Consider the following 17,646-nt stretch of genomic DNA (forward strand, 5'->3'; position numbering starts at 1 on the left):
TTATTTATTAATTAATTAATTAATTAGCTAGTGGTGGAAGGATTGGGGAATTAGCCAAGGGTGGTTTTGAGTCTTGGCCAACATTTGTGGTCTTATGTACCTTTGGCGTCTGGTGAGGGTAGAGGTATTACGTTATTGTTTTGTAGGACTATGTTGTTCCATCCTTTGCTGCTTATTCTGGCGTGTATTGGTTTTAGTTTCGTTGTTTCGTGTAGTTGTCGTGTTGTTTCTAAGTTTGGGGGTTCGTAGTTTTTTTCTAATTGTTTTGTTTTGTAGGGTTTACATTGTTTTGATGGCTTTGGGTGTGTTTGTTATTGTAATTATTGGTGGGTATTCTAACTGTGGTCTTGCTAAGGTTTTGTATAGTTGTATTTGTGTTTTTGTGGTGAGTCCTCGGAAGCGTCGAAGCCTGTTGAGTGTGCTGTTAGTTATTTGTATTCTGTTTTTGACGTATTGTTGGATTCCTTGTGATTTTATGGGGAGGCCTAGGATATGTGCTTGTTTGTTTTACGGTATTATGTTGTTATTCATTCTTATTGGTGGTGATTGTCGTGTTGATATGGCTAGGAGTTGGAATTTGTTTGTGTTTGTAGATGTTTTCCATTGTATGTGTTGATTTGGTTGATTTCGTGTTTGTTTTTCTGGCAAGCATTAATTTTCCTGTACTGTTTGGGTATGTGATAATTTGTGTGATGTTGTCTGCATATTGTGTGGTGTAGCTTCCGTGTGATGGTGGTGGGATGTCTGCTGTGGTTTTAAAAAGTGTTGGTGAGAGTACGCTTCCTTGTGGAACTCCGCTTTGGAGTGGAAGACTGGTCCGATGTGGTGATTTGTTTTCATATTTGCTGTCTGTTGTCTAGGAAACTACATAATGTTTTTGTGATGGTGTCTGGAAGGTGTGTTTGTAGTATTTTGTATTTGAGGGCTTCGTGCGTTACTTTGTCGAAGGCTTTTGATATGTCTCGTGATATTATGTTGCATGCTTGTTTGTGTCTTTGGGTGTCTGCGATTGTTTCGTATAAGGTGGCGAGTGCTGTGTGTTCCTTTGCCAGGTTTGAATCCGTGATGGTTTGGGTTAATCATGTCATGGTCGTGTAGATGTGCCATTAATCTGTTTGTGATTAGACTTTCGTATATTTTGCCCTGTGTTTTTAGTAGTAATATGGGTCTGTAATTTTTGTATTTGTGTGTTGTCTTTGCCTTGTTTTAGTATGAATGTAATTACTGAGTTTTTGAAGCTTTGTGGGAAGTATCCTATGCTAAGTGTTTCGTTGAATATATCTGTGTGTATCTGTAGTGTTATTTTTGGTATGTGTGCAAGTATTTATTTCGCAATGCCCGATTGTCCGGGTGCTTTGTTTTTTGCGTGTTTTATTACGCGTAGAAGAAAGGGAGGTTTTTTGGATAGATTTACATGAGTGTATAGAGGGATTAGGGAGGAACATCAATGTAGTAGTATTGGGAGACCTTAATGCTAGGGTAGGAAATGAACAGATAAATGGAGAGGTTGGGAAATGTGGAGTTCCAGGGAAGAATTGTAGTGGAGAGTTGATGGTGGAGATGTGTCTTGAAAGAGAGTTGATGATAGCAAATACAGTGTTTAGCAAAAGTACACATGGGAGAGGGTGGTGGATGGAAGAGTGGTAGATAGAGCGTTAATGAACTATGCAGTGGTAGATAGGAGTATAATAGGAAGAGTTAAGAATGTACATGTTCTAAGGGGAGAGAGTGTGGGAATGTCAGATTATTTTCTAGTGGAAGGTAAGTTGAGAGTGGAGGATAGATGGAGAAAGAGGAAAAGGACAAAAGGTATGGAGGTCCTTAGAATGAACTGCTTAAAGGAAAAAGAAAAAGAGAAGGAGTACAAGAAGAAGCTGAGAGAGGAGTGGGAGGGAGTAAAGGATAGAGTAGAACTAGGAGAGGAAGAGGAATGTGGATGGTTCAAGGAGGGAGTCACAAGGTGAGCAAAGATGGTGTATGGAACAAGGAGGATGGGGGGAAATAGAAGGAAGGGTAGTGAGTGGTGGGATGAGGAAACAAAGAAGGTTGTAGAAGAAAAGAAGCGAGCTTTCACAGTTTGGTTACAAAACAGGACAAAGGAAACATATGAGAGGTACAGAGAGAAGAGAAGTAAAGCATAAGATAAAGGAGGCAAAGAAGTGGGGTAAGAGTATGACAGAAGATTTTGAAAATAATAAAAAGATGTTTTGGAAAGAAATTAAAAGAGGAAGAGGAGGTAAATCAGGTAGAGAAGAAAAGTTAAAAGGTACAGATGGAGAGATGATAATGGAAGTGAAGACAGTAAGAGGAAGATGGGCAGAGTGTTTTAGGGAGTTGCTAAATTTGAAGGAGGATAGGGAGGGAAAGGTAGTTGCAGCGGGAAGTGCTAAGAAAATTACCGTGATGAGTAAGGAAAATGGAGGAGAAATAAGGAAGGATGAGGTGAAGGCAGTTGTTAAGATGATGAGAGCAGGTAAGGCACCTGATCTGGATGGATGTTATGCAGAATGTCTGAAAAAAGGAGGTACAGTGGTGGCGTACTGGCTGCTGAGGTTATTTAGTGTTTGTTTAAGAGAGGGTAGAGTGCCGGAGGACTGGAGGAGTGCCTGCATAGTTCCACTTTACAAGGGAAAAGGGGACAAGTGTGAGTGTAGTAGTTTCGGAGTGATTAGCTTATTAAGTGTAGTTGGGAAGGCTTATGGGAGGGTCTTGATTGAGAGGATTAGGAGAGGAACAGAGGGAGTAATTGGTGAGGAACAGTGTGGATTTAGGAAAGGTAGAGATTGCGTAGATCAGATTTTGTGGTAAGACAGATATGTGAGATAGCTGTAGGAAAAGGTAAGGATTTTTTTGGGGGCTTCTATGGATCTGGATAAGGCTTATGACAGGGTAGACAAGAAGGCACTGCGGGAGGTATTGCAGATATACGGGACAGATGGAAAGCTTTTAGGAGCTGTCAATAGTTTTTACGAGAGTAATAGAGCGTGTGTTAGGATTAGAAACGGAGAGAGTGAGTGGTTTGAGGTAAAAGTAGGACTTCGTCAGGGATGTGTTATGTCACCCTGGCTGTTCAATTTATACATGGATGGGATGGTGGGACAGATAAATGAAAGGTGGTAGGTCAGGGATTGGAGATGGTTAAAGAAAATGGAGAAAAGTGGGAGATAAGCCAGCTGTTGTTTACGGACGACACTGCGCTTATAGCCGGATCAGAGGAGGGATTGAGGAAGTTAGTGACAGAGTTTGGGAAAGAGTACTACCACCAATTATTTCCACTTGGATCGTAAGAGGCGAGAAGAAAGGGACGGGGAGTGGGACTAGGCATCCTTCTCCTTGTAGCCCCACAGGTGACATTCCTAAACGAAAAAGTAAAGGCATAAGAGGGTCTGAGAGTTTTCCGACCGTCACTCTAAGGTTTGGGTCTTTTAATGTGCGTGGATGTGGTACAGATGAGAGTAAAAGGGAAGAGATAGGTAGTATGTTTGTGAGAAGAAAGATGGATGTGTTGGCATTGAGTGAAACTAAGTTGAAAGGGAAGGGTGAGTGTAAGTTTGGGAGTGTAAGTGGGAGGTTATCAGGAGTGAAGAGAGGGCGAGGGAGGGAAGGGGTGGCTATTCTAGTAAGTGAAGAGATAGGTAAACGTGTAGTGGAGTGGAAGGAGGTTTCCTCAAGGATAATGTGGATGAAGGCGAAACTGGGAAAGGAGATGTGGGTCTTTGTAAGTGCATATGGGCATGGCAGTGAGAAGAGTGTAGAAGAAAGGGAGGCCTTTTGGATAGATTTAAATGAGTGCATAGAAGATTTAGGGAGAAATGTCAATGTAATAGTACTGGGAGACCTTAATGCTAGGATAGGAAATGGTCCAATCGATGGAGTGGTTGGGAAATGTGGAGTTCCAGGAAAGAATCGTAGTGGAGAATTGATGGTGGAAATGTGTCTAGAAAGAGAGTTGATGATAGCAAATACAGTGTTTAGGAAGAAAGTCAAGCATAAGTACACATGGGAGAGGGTGGTGGATGGAAGGGTGGTAGATAGAGCGTTGATGGATTATGTAGTGGTAAATAGGACTATGATAGGAAGAGTTAAGGATGTACATGTGCTAAAGGGAGAGGGTGGGGGAATATCAGATCATTTTTTGGTGGAAGGTAAGTTGAGAGTGGAGAATAGATGGAGAAAGAGGAAAGGGACAAAAGGTAGGGAGGTTCTTAGAGTGAACTCTTTAAATGAAAAGGAAAAGGAGAAGGAGTACAAGAAGAAGCTGAAGGAGGAGTGGGAGGGAGTGAAGGATAGAGTAGAGCTAGGTGTGGAGGAGGAATGTGGATGGTTCAAGGAGGGAGTCACAAAGTGTGCAAGGATGGTGTGTGGAACAAGAAGGACAGGAGGAAATAGAAGAAAGGGTAGTGAATGGTGGGATGAGGAAACAAAGAAGGTTGTAGTAGAGAAGAAGCGAGCTTTCACAGAGTGGTTACAAAATAGGACGAGGGAGTCATAGGAGAGGTACAAAGAAAAGAAAAGAGAAATAAAGCAAAAGGTAAAGGAGGCAAAGAGGAGAGCAGATGTGAAGTGGGGTAAGAGTATGACAGAGAATTTTGAAAGTAATAAAAAGATGTTTTGGAAAGAAATTAAGAGAGGAAGAGGAGGCGAATCAAGTAGAGAAGAAAAGGTATAAGGTGCAGATGGAGAGATGATAATGGAAGAGAAGGCAGTAAGGGGAAGATGGCCAGAATATTTTAGGGCGTTGCTAAATGTGAAGGAGGATAGGGAGGGAAAGATAGTTGCAGTGGGAAATGCTACGAAAATGAGAGTGATAAGTGAGGAAAATGGAGGAGAAATAAGGATGGATGAAGTGAAGGCAGTTGTTAAGATGATGAAAGTAGGTAAGGCACCTGGTCTGGATGGATGCCATGCAGAATGTCTAAAAAAAAAAGGAGGTACAGTGATGGTGGACTGGCTGGTGAGGTTATTTAATGTTTGCTGGAGAGAGGGTAGAGTGCCGGAGGACTGGAGGAGTGCCTGTATAGTTCCACTTTACAAGGGAAAAGGGGACAAGTGTGAATGTAGTAGTTTCAGAGGGACTAGCTTGTTAAGTGTAGTTGGGAAGGCTTATGGGAGGATCTTGATTGAGAGGATGAGGTGAGGAACAGAGGGAGTAATTGGTGAGGAACAGTGTGGATTTAGGACGGGTAGAGGTTGTGTAGATCAGATCTTTGTGGTAAGACAAATATGTGAGAAAGCTATAGGAAAGGGGAAGGATGTTTTTTTGGCTTTTATGGATCTGGAAAAGGCTTATGATAGGGTAGACAGAAAGGCACTGTGGGAGGTTATGCAGATATATGGGATAGGAGGAAAGCTTCTAGGAGCCGTCAAGAGTTTTTATGAGAATAGTAGAGCTTGTGTCAGGATTAGAAATGGAGAGATCGAGTCGTCAAGGATGCGTTATGTCACCCTGGCTGTTCAACTTAGACATGGAAGGGGTAGTGCGAGAGGTAAATGCAAGGGTAGTGGGTCTGGGATTGGAGATGGTTAAAAAAATGGAGAAAAGTGGGAGGTGAGCCAGCTGTTGTTTGCTGACGACACTGAGCTTATGGCAGGATTGGAGGAGGGATTGAGGTAGTTGGTGACAGAGTTTGGAAGAGTATGTGATAGAAGAAAGCTAAAGATAAATGTGGGTAAAAGTAAGGTAATGAGATGTACAAGGGGTGAAAGTGGCAGTAGACTGGAAGTGAGCATTAAGGGAGAGCGACTGGAGGAAGTGGATAGTTTTAGATACTGGGGGACAAATGTGGCAGGAAAAGGTGGAGTGAAGGTGGAGGTAGAATGTAGATTGAGAGAAGCGAGCAAATGCCTTGGTGGATTAAAAAGTGTAATGAGGAATAGATATTTGGGAGTGGATGCTAAGAGGAGACTGTATGAAGGAGTGATTGTGCCAACAGCACTGTATGGAGCAGAAACATGGAACATAAGAGAGGAAGAGAGAAGGAGTTTGAATGTGTTTGAGATGAGGTGTCTGAGAAGTATGATGGGGGTTACTAGGCTAGATAGAGTGAGAAATGAGGAGGTGATGAGAAGAACGGGGGTGGAAAGGGAGTTGGGAGATAGGGTTGATGAAAGAGTATTAGGATGGTTTGGACACATGGAAAGAATGAGTGAAGAAAGACTAGTAAAAGAGGTATGGAAGGCAGATGTGGAGGGAGTGAACATGAGGGGACGTCCTAGGATGAGGTGGATGGATGGGGTGAAGAGGGCTTTGGGGAAGAGGGTAATGTCTGTTGAGGAAGGACGAGAGAGGACAGAAGACAGGGGTGAATGGAGAATGGTTGTATATGGATGATGATGTGATGCATGAGGAGGAATGGCCGGGGGGATGAGGGGTGAGGTAGTATGTGTGAGCAAAATTTGACGCAGCCCGAAGGGATTTCTCCCCGTCTTCTCCTTTTCTGCATGAGGGGACGGAGAGGGGGGGTCGCCGATTTAATGAAGCGGCCTTGCTGTGGATGTGCTGTGTCTTGTGACACTGCTTCTTACCCAGGGCAGTGGACAGGGTGCAGGGATGACCCGTCATCCAGGAGGTGCTAAGATAAGAGGGAGGGTGGAGAGGTGTGGAGTGTATTCAGGGATGGAAGGGGTTGGAATGATTTTATGCCTTTTTCTTTTTGGCTACCTCCCTTGTAAGGGGGAAAAAGCCTTGGTATATGTATGTATGTATGTGCTTTTGTAGTTTGTTTTACATTCTTGTAGTATTTGTGTTTGTATTTGTTTTACTGTTTCTCTTGTATGTGGGGTCCAGTTGTTTTCTGAAATGGCTCTGTTTTTTATGTTGTTTGCTTGCCATACTAGGTGTTTCGATTTTTTGGAGTTCTTTGGTGTAGGAAGTTGTTTGTGGTGTTTTGTTGGAATGCTCTGTGTGGCTGCGTTGTTTATTAGTTTGTACCAGTTGGTTAATTTGTTGTCTATGTAATCTGTGTCATTTATTTGAGTGTGTTGGTTTGTTCTTCTGTGGTGATGTATTCGTTTGTTGTCGTTCCTAATATTATTATTTTTTTTCCAGTCTGCTTGTTTGTATGCTAATCTAGGCTGTGTGGGGATAGTTATAGCTGTGGTAGAAAGTGTGAGGTTGAGTGGTATGTGAGCCGAGGAAGTTATGTCTCCTGGGTGTATATTGTATGTGAGGTGGTGTCAGTTGGTGAATATCATGTCTGGGTTGTTTGTTCCGAGGGGTATTATGCATGTTGGGAAGTCTGGGCCGAGGAAGGTGAGGTGGTTTTGTGTTATGAGTTGGTGTATGCTTTTTCCTATTTGGTTATTGTAGGCGTGTTGCAGTATTTTGTGTTTTGCGTTAAAATCTCTTATGATGTATGTTGGTTGTGATTGTTTTATTTTTTATCTTTAATATGTCTTGTGATGGTAGGTATGGTCTCCGTGATGGAGGGTATAATGTGGCTATGATTATGGGTCTTCTGTGTAGATTTCTATTGCTAGTAGGTCTTCGTCAAAGTCGTCTAAGAATTTGTATTTTATGTTGTTTCTCATGGCCATGGCTATTCCTGCGTTGTCTTCGTTGTAAGCGTTCTTTGTGTGTGTGTTGTAGTTGAATAGTTTGACTATGTGTTTTCCTGTGGAGTTGAGTAGTATGATGTCTGGTGTGTTTGTTATGTAGTAGTTGCTTAGTTGTTGTCTGTGGAAGGTCCAGGATCTTATGTTGTGTTGCGTTATGTGTTCATGAGTGTTTGTTTTATTGGCAGTTGACTGTCCAGTGTGGCGTGTCTGTTGGTTTTTGCTTGCGTGTTTCGTAGTATCCTTGTTGTGCTTTTTTGTATCTTGTTTCTGGTAGTCTTTGTATTGGTGCTTTCGTCAGATTTACTAGACCTTCTTCTATCATTATCTCTACAGTGTCTTCTGGTATTTCTTTTGTGAATATGTATTTGATTTTTCCAGCTTGTAGTAGTGTGTGTGCATTTTGGTGTATTGTGTTGTCTGTCATGTCTGTGGTGTCTGGTGTTATTATTTGGATTGGTACTGTTTTGTGTTCCCTTTTCTTTGTTTTTGTGGGTTGTTCTGTTTATGTCGAGTGTTCGGTGTTACATGGTCTTTTGTGTTTGTGTTCTTTTGTTTCCATTGCCTCGGTTTGTGGTTGGGGGTGTGGAGTGTTGTTTAGCATGTTCTGTATGGCTGTAGCGTTAATGACGGTGGGCGGGATCGTGACAGTGGGGAGTATTCCGGGTGTGGCAGATTCTATTATCTTTGCGTGTATAATGGCTGTGTTTATGACTGTCAAGTGTTTCAGTGTTGTTGGGTTGGGTGTCGGTGTGAATGTTGGCTGAGCAGTGTTTCCTGAAGTTATGGTCGCATATGTTATGATTTTTATTGTGCCTCTGTAAGCGGGTGGTCGTTTTTCTCAGGTTTCGTGTATCTTTTTCTTGATCATTTCCTTTTTTACGGAACATCTTGCTGCATGTATTGGATGGTTCTGTCTGCATGTGATGCATTTTTGAGGGTGTTAAAGCAGTTGGCTACTTTGTGTTCTGTGGAGCAGCATCATGAACAGATTGTGTGGGTGGCTGGGTGTGTGCAGTGTCTGTGTGCTCGTAGGAGTAGCAGCGTGTGCATTGGGATAAATGTACGTATATTCCTTGGCTGAGTGTGTGTGTGTGTGGGGGGAAGGATTGGCTAAATATAAGGACGCCGTTTTCCAGGCTTTTCTTGACTATGGTGGAGGTTTCCATTTTCACTTTTAGTATGGTCTTGGTGTTGGGGAGTTTAATAACGTTGATGATCTTCATGTAATTGTTTAATCTTTCCATTTCTTCCTTCATTTCATCTGTTTCATTTTCGTATATGTGTTCATCAACTTGTCTTACTATTAAGCTCCTCTTGGCGTTAAGTTCCGGGGGGTCGATGCTGTCAGGTCCTTAGCAAATGCAGTCTTTGTTGTTTCCTTGGCAATTTGCTCTATCATAGTGTCATCGACTATCGCTATGTCTTGGGTTCCAGTTGTTATCAGCTTTTGAATGGGAATTTCTTGTGCCGTTAATATCTTCCATATTGATTGTCTTTTTGAGGGGCCAGCTGAAGGCCAGTTTTTCCTTATCCTTATTCTGCCCATTGCACCGGAGAGCGCGATGGACTTGTATGTTTGTGTATGTGTATTTATTGGATTGTATGTTTGTGAATAAGAATAAGAATAAGAATAAGAATAAGAATAAGAATAAGAATAAGAATAAGAATAAGAATAAGAATAAAAATAAAAATAAAAATAAGAATAAAGAAGGAATAAGGGTAGGGGGGAATAGTTGTAATGGTTCGGTGAGTGTGGAAGTGTGATATTATCGGCTAGTGGTGGTTAGTGGAAAGCGGCTGGGTCAGCGGATGCCCGAGTGTCTATCTGCCGCGCGTACGGAATGGCTCGGTCGCCGGGTTCCCCGAATCCTATGCCGGTTTCGCGGAGCGTGAGACCGTTTTTTTCCCCTCCCCTGCCAGTCGACCAAACAAGTTTTAAGACCGCAAGGGCTATGCCTGGTCGAAAGGGCAGGTTATCAGGGCATACACCAACACAGCAAGAGGTTTAGAAGCGGCCTTGGCTCGCGTAATGGCTTATAACGCTCGGTACGTTGAATGTTTCCAGTTCGGCGGGTGGTGACGAAGAATTTGGAGGCGCGTCTTTTCTCGGCGAGTTCTTTTTGTCGAAATGGATATGATGATATCTTCCGGTGTACAAACTTGTTTGCGAAGGTGGTTACATCGCCGTGCACACCATCGGGTGGATGTCCATGAAGTTACTTAAGCAAACACAGTCCCCTTTCTTTATGTACAGACTAGAGTTTTACACAAACAGAAAGATCATAGTAATGTAATGTAAATAAATAGTTTACTATGTAGTATTTAGAGGATGAGGATGAAATATATTTTTTACAATATATTGGCAGTGTGTATGAGACATATGACTTACGGGAACAGTTTACGCGGGAAAAAGTTATACATGGATTAGAGAAAACTGAATATATGAATTAGAGAACGGAACTCGTAACGTCACTACAATGTATATGTATATGTGTATGTATATGTATATGTATATGTATATGTATATGTATATGTATATGTGTATGTATATGTACTGTATATGTATAAGTATGTGTATATGTATATGTATATGTACTGCAAAAATAATCGCAAAAACGCGTGACTAAATGATCCTGCAGAAACCCGTCATAGATACGAGTATAAGGAGGGGCCAAATGTCTAGTAGGGTTTTTGTCCATGTAAGGGGCACAAACTATAGCATTGACTGGGACAATGTTTAAAAAAACGTTGTTTGTAATTCTGTTAAAAAAAAACCACATCATGTATGCATATGTAGATGTATATGTATATGTATATTTATATGTATATGTATATGTATATGTATATGTATATGTATATATATGTATATGCATATGTATATGTATATGTGTATGTATATGTGTATGTATATGTATATGTATATGTATATGCATATGTATATGTATATGTATATGTAAATGTATATGTATATGTATGAATATAAAAAATAAAAAAATAAAAGATGTATAGAGAAACTCAAAGATAATAAAACGCCAGGGCTTGACGGTTGGCATCCAAGAATCTTAAAGGAAATGAAAAATGAGATTGTTGTTCCATTAGAAATTATTTTCAAGAAATCCATCATATCCGGAGATGTCCCAAGAGAATGGGAATTAGCTAACGTTACTCCCATATTCAAAAAGGTGACAAAAAGAATCCATATAACTACAGGCCTATAAATTTGATTTCAATCGTAGGAAAAATTATGGAAACTATCATTAGAGATGCTATCGAACAACATCTAGAAAGTGACTGTTTGATAAATGATAGCCAGCATGGTTTCAGACGGAAACGTTCTTGCGTGACTAACTTACTCGAATTCTACAACACAGTTATCTCGAATTATGACAAAAGAAACAATATAGATTTAATATATCTAGACTTTGCAAAAGCTTTTAATACCGTCCCCCACGAAAGGCTACTTAGTAAATTAGCTTCACACGGAATAAGCGGTAGACTATTAAGTTGGACTAGCAATTGGTTGAATGATCGGAAATAGAGAGTTGTTTTAAATGGAAAAAAACTTTTCGATGGAAAAATGTTACGAGTGGAGTTCCTCTGGATTCCGTTCTTGGGCCACTTCTATTCATAGTATATATAAATGATATAGACCATGGACTAAAATCTACTCTTTCCAAATTTGCTGGTGATACACAACTGTGCGGAATGGCAAATGATCACTTAAACCAATTAGATATTCAAGAAGATTTAGATCAATTACAGCAATGGTCTGAAAAGAGGCTAATAAAATTTAATACAAGTAAATGCAAGGTAATGCACATAGGTAAAAATAACAGTAAGTACGATTACAAGTTATTTGGAAATTCGTTAACAAAAGTGGATAGTGAAAAGGATCTCGGCGTAATTATCAGTAACGATCTCAAATCATCTAAGCAGTGCATTTCAGCCTCTGAGAAAGCAAATAAGATTCTAGGACTGATTGCACGATCTTTTGACTTCAAAAGTCCATCACTCATTAACAAGCTATATAAATCATTAGTTCGTCTACATTTGTAATATGCTGTTTCCGTATGGTCACCGAATCTCATTAAAGACATTGACAGATTAGAAAAAGTACAACGGCGAGCTACAAAACTGATTCCAAATTTAAAAAATAAATCAAGCGAAAATCGACTAAAACATATGAATCTGTTTTCCCTAAAAAAGCGTAAACTCCGAAGTGACTTGATACAGGTCTTTAAGATTTTAAAGGGAATTGACAACATCAACAGTGACAAAATTTTCACACTGAATGCGAATCAGACAAGAAACATGGTCTCAAACTGTCTGGAAATAGATTTAATTTGGAAGTGGATAGAAACAACTTCGCCAACCGTGTAGTTAATGAATGGAATAAACTTCATACAGAGGCAGTGCAATATAGTTCAGTTCGAAGCTTTGACCCTTGAACCACATCGTAGGGAGATTTTCTCACGCGCGCATGCACACACTTTTCGTTTAGTGATTTTACTTTACTTTGCATTAAATCACGTACAGGGTTAACATAAAGTACTAATTAAGTTTACATATCATCATTCTAAAGTTTAAGAGTTACTCTTTCAATGTTTATTTTATAATAAACCTGTTTTGAAGTTAAGCATGTTTAAAAAAAAAAAAAAAGGTAAAATTCTCCCGGCGATGTGGTTCACGTTCGTCAAAAACAGCGATGTGGTGCTAGGGTTAAGAATCAGTTAGATAAACATCTAAGAAAGCTGCTGTAATGACTATAATTTATTTTATATTATTTGTTTACTTGTTTTGTTATGATTTGTCTGTTTGTTTATTATTTGCTTGATTCTCATTTATTATTAGTTATATGTCAATTTATTATTATTTACGAATTACCTGTTTGTTTATTATTTGAGTATACCTATGCATTTATTTATGTATTCTATTTATTATTTACAGTATTACATTTCTTATTTATCTATTTATTTATCTATTTATCAATTCATTTATCTATTTATCATTATGATATTTTTTTTGCATCCGACCTAGATATGGACCATAAAGTTTCCTGTCGGCATACTCCGCCTTTGTAATCCTTTAATCTTTATGTATATGTATATGTATATGTATATGTATATGTATATGTATATGTATATGAATATGTATATGTATATGTCTATGTATATGTATGCGAATAAATCACAAAAACACGTGATTCACAAAATCTTTAATAATAAAACCACTTGGAAAATAAAATGAAAGATGACCGAACGTTTTCGTATATTTAAGACATTTTCAAAGGTCCTTTGAAAATGTCTTGAATAGACGAAAACGTTCGGTCACCTTTCATTTAATTTTCCAAGTGGTTTTATTACACATGTATATGTATATGTATATGTATATGTATATGTATATGTATATGTATATACATATGTATATGGATATGTACAGTATGTGTATATGTATATGTATATATATGTATATGTGTATATGTATATGTATATTTAGGTGTAGTATCAATAAACAAATTTCAGCAAATCAACAGCAACATTTCAGGTTTTGTATACTTGAATACACCAATTTCAAAGGTGGATTTTTTTTTTAGAAATATTTGGAGCACCCCCTATTGTGAGCTCACTTTTTCCGAGCCAGAAATATATACATCATCAGAATTGTTGGTTTGTTGTTAATAGTGGTTCTAAATACATTAGAGTTGAGTTTAAACTAAAGGATAATGACAAACAAGTGAGGAATTAGCTTTTATTATCTAACTGATACATGCTACTTGTCAACTAATACATTAAAATAATGTTTTTTCTTAAACGATGGCAAAAAGTCGCAGGATTTTAATACCGCTCGAATGTAGCCATCTCTTATTTCTTTTCCATAAACTTCGCCAGAAGCTTCCGTCACCATTCGCACACACCGCTTCACATCTCGAGAGTGGCATGGAATGTCAATAGAGAGTGGCTCAACAACAATATTTTGCCGGGCCGCATTGTATATATATATATATATATATATATATATATATATATATATATATATATATATATATATATATATATATATATATATATATATATATATATATATTTACACACACACACACACACACACACACACACACACACACACACACACACACACACACACACACACACACACACACACACACACACACACACACACACACACACACGCACACACACACACACACACACACACACACACACACACACACACACACACACACACACACACACACACACACACACACACACACACACACACACACACACACCGAACACACACACACACACACATATATATATATATATGTATATATCTCTTTGTATATATACATATATATGCATATATATATGCATATATATACATATATATATATATACATATATATATATATAAATATATATGCATATATATATATATCTATAATACTGATGACCCACTGTCGGAGAAGACTAAGCGAAGAGATAGAGTTCTGTATATTTCGATCACTTACCGAAGAGGATCACAGTAAGTGATCGAAATATACAGATCTCTATATCTTCGCTTATTCTTCTCCGAAAGTGGGTCATCAGTATTATTTTACATATGTGCTACGACATATCTTTGTTATGTATATATATAATATATATATATATACATATATATATATACATATATAAAGTAATGTCGTAGCACATTGATAAAATAAACTTTTTATCCCACAGTCGGAAAAAGTGATCGAAATATACCGAACGTTCGACAGTAGTGTCTTCTTTTTCCGACTGTGGGATAAAAAGTTTATATATATATGTATATATATATATATATATATATATATACATATATATATAAATATATATATATATATATACATATATATATATATACATACATACATACATACATATATATTCATCTTTTCAACCACAGTAATTCATTTTAGTTCCATACCATCACGGTCGAGACTGACGAGGAGCTCGATGGTAGTCTTATCATCTCGATATTCAACGTAGCTGCCATCATCTCGATATTCAACGTAGCTGCCACCTCCCTTCGATGCCTAGCGTGCACATGCGCGCTCGGACACATATGCTACAACGTGGTACTCTCGACGACGGGTACCATCTCCCAAGGGACGGTTCATTGTTCAGTGACCCAGCTCACCGACTTTTTTCTGACGACGCCCATTTGATGAACAATAGATGCCGGAATCTCAGGTCAAGCTCTCTACTTTGAACAATGGCCCCGCTGCATCTCGGGTCAAGCCACTTGCGCCGCTCAAGTCGACGCGAAGAAACCTTTCTCCATTTTTAATGATATAGCAACTTGTACATATATTATGTTTCTGGCAACCCTCCGAGTTTTGATCGGAGCTTGCCGTGTATACTTTAGACAGAACTAAACCTGGCATATTAAAGCCAACAACTCCTCCCGAATTTACTTCACCACCAATTCCCAATGTAGTAACTTACAACCTACATTCTGGTGGCCAGCAGAGGGATACGAATCTACGCTACTTTCTGCAATAGTGGACATCAAAGCAGCAGTCAAAACTAATTCCTTCCAAGCACCTTCTATTTTTCCACTTATGAGCCAAAAGCACCAACGCACTTCACTGCTTCGCCCACCCTCAACGCAACTAAGAAACGAAGCCCTACTTCTACGCTGATCCCTCTTAGCTGCTTTCTCCACTATCCACGACGCCCGCCGCCTCCACCACGTCAACATAGAAACGCATTCTCCAGCATCTACGGGGAATCTCTATCCGAGGCATTTCTCCACCATCCACGACGCCTGCCACCTCCAACACGTCAACAAAGAGACGCATTCTCCAGCATCTACGGGAAATCTCCACCAGAGGCTTTTCTCTATCATCCACGATGCCCGCCGCCTCCACCACGACAAAACAGAGACGTTGGACTACCCTTCTCCACCACTGCACGAGTCAGATCATCTTCCCCCTCCTCCAACATCGCATCACGCCCCGCAAAATCATCTCTATGCGCCAACGATCGTCGCGGCACCTACGAGCCAACGCTCCCCCACTCCCCGCATTTAAGCATCTCCACTTTCACCTTTCTTATCTCATTTCCATATATACAAATACATCTTGGTTACATATTTTATCACTTACCAACGATAACATACTAATTGCTCCCCCTGTTTCCAGCAGTGCATCTTTCCGTCTTCTCGCCCCACTCTAGCCCCGTCACCACTGTAATCCAATATCACATTGGGTAAGTAGATATCTTTCCGTTCTCAGTGCTACCTAGGAGCAACACGGTCTCCACACATATTTTATTCAATACATGAACGTGTCAAAAGCCCTCTCTGACTTGACAAACCGACCCTGTACACGAAACCAAGCTACGTCTCCACCAACCATGTCCCCCTTCTACTTCCAACTCTTCAGATAATTCAACTCCTACTCACAAAACCATAACAACACAAAACCTCATCACAGTAATCAAGGATGAAACGACATTACCACTCCTCATCGGCAGGAACATTCCTGTACAGACCTCCTTCACTGAGCTTCACTCAGAAATATTATGTAGGAATATCACAGATGACAAAACAAAGATATCCATCTTGACACCCAAAATTGACAAGAATGACACCTTAGCTGGTGACGTTATTCAGTCTGACTTATTTGAGAAAACACATCCATTTGATAAATTTGTAGAACAACTTGAAAATTCATTTGCGGCTTTTGAGCTACTTTGAGCACTTTGCCAAAAATCGTACAATCATGGCCCACACACAACTAAATAAAAGGCAGTCGAAATAGCTTCAGCATTTAAGAGCGAACTCAGAGAAAGTCTCAAAAACTCAGACTGAGTCTCAGACAACACAATTTCATTGGATAATATAGTCTCACTCATTGCATACTTTCACCTTCTCTCATAAATACACCCAGGCACACTCCATAGAGCTAGTACCATTACATTCAAACCAGGTATCACATTAGGCGAATTCTCAAGGAAATTATTTAACACGGATCAAGCTATCACTCACAAAACCAATCAGTGCCCATAGTACACACACACACGATAACACAGGTTGCACGGTCCCACTTACATAACACAAGATCAAAACATACATCACGCACACGAGATCACTTACGACAAAGCTCTCTTTTATGAACACGAATGTTTTGTACATACTGCCACAAACCAGGACACCTCGTTAACACGTATTATCACAGATTCCCGTCACAACTAAACCAATACTGCAAGGATCATGGTACATGTTTCCACACAAGTGAGCATTGCCGTGTCCGGCTAGCACGGAAGCAAGACAGATAAGAATCCCCAGATAACTCTTCTGCTAGACATTCACGTACCACATCTCCTATTAGACATTCACGTAACACATCTCCTGCTAGACAGTCACGTAACACATCTCCTGCAAGACATTCACGTAACACATCTGCAAGGCATTCACGTAGCACATCTCTCTTGTGACTACAGAATACAAAGACTCGGTGCGCACCCAGGGTAGTTACTCCATACCAAGAGATTCAATTTTCAACTCTACCGTCACACACCCTAGGTATCACAAACATGTCTTCAGATTCCTTAACTTTCAATCCTAAGTCTAGTAACACTAAAATGAAAATATTTCTCGACACGGGCTCCCCAGTTAACATCATGACACTACACAGTTTCCACAGATTCCGCACTGAAACAAAACGTGTCACCATTTTGAAAAAAAACCAATGTCAACCTTTGCAATGTAGATGGTGTACCCTCCCTAATCATTGGTAAATTCCCCCTAGACATTAGCTTCAAAGATGAGTGTCCAGCCATTCCAGTTACCACCTACGTAGCAGACGTCTATTTTCCTGCTATCCTCATAGGCTTAAGGGACTGTGGGAAGTGCTTATAGGTGAACGTGTCATAAAAGTTGTTCAATTTCTTTGGTGAACTTATGTATACTTACTCTATCGGAAAGAGTATTATTGCATACTAAATTGTTTTAGTAACATGTATATATTACGTGTAGTTAATTTTTTTCTTTCTTTTTTTTTATGATAGTATCTGTAATCATTGAAGTATCCACAGGCATAGGTAATCAGCCTACTAT

General features: G+C 39.5%; 1 protein-coding gene across 6 annotated transcripts in view; it reads left to right on the forward strand.

Moving 5' to 3' along the window:
- The window catches only part of LOC143020140 (uncharacterized), a 378,438-nt gene that overhangs the window by 61,299 nt on the left and 299,493 nt on the right, over window positions 1-17,646 (forward strand). For 2 of the 6 annotated variants that reach the window (XM_076176309.1, XM_076176307.1), the window contains exon 2: window positions 15,731-15,794. The exons of the other annotated variants lie outside the window; for them this stretch is intronic. The gene's annotated coding sequence lies outside the window, so the exon portion shown is untranslated. The remainder of the gene's footprint in view (window positions 1-15,730; window positions 15,795-17,646) is intronic. 6 annotated transcript variants of the gene reach the window in all.

This window comes from Oratosquilla oratoria, chromosome 3 (assembly GCF_046742065.1).
Source record: "Oratosquilla oratoria isolate Oo_2021 chromosome 3, ASM4674206v1, whole genome shotgun sequence".
Classification (NCBI taxonomy): domain Eukaryota; kingdom Metazoa; phylum Arthropoda; class Malacostraca; order Stomatopoda; family Squillidae; genus Oratosquilla; species Oratosquilla oratoria.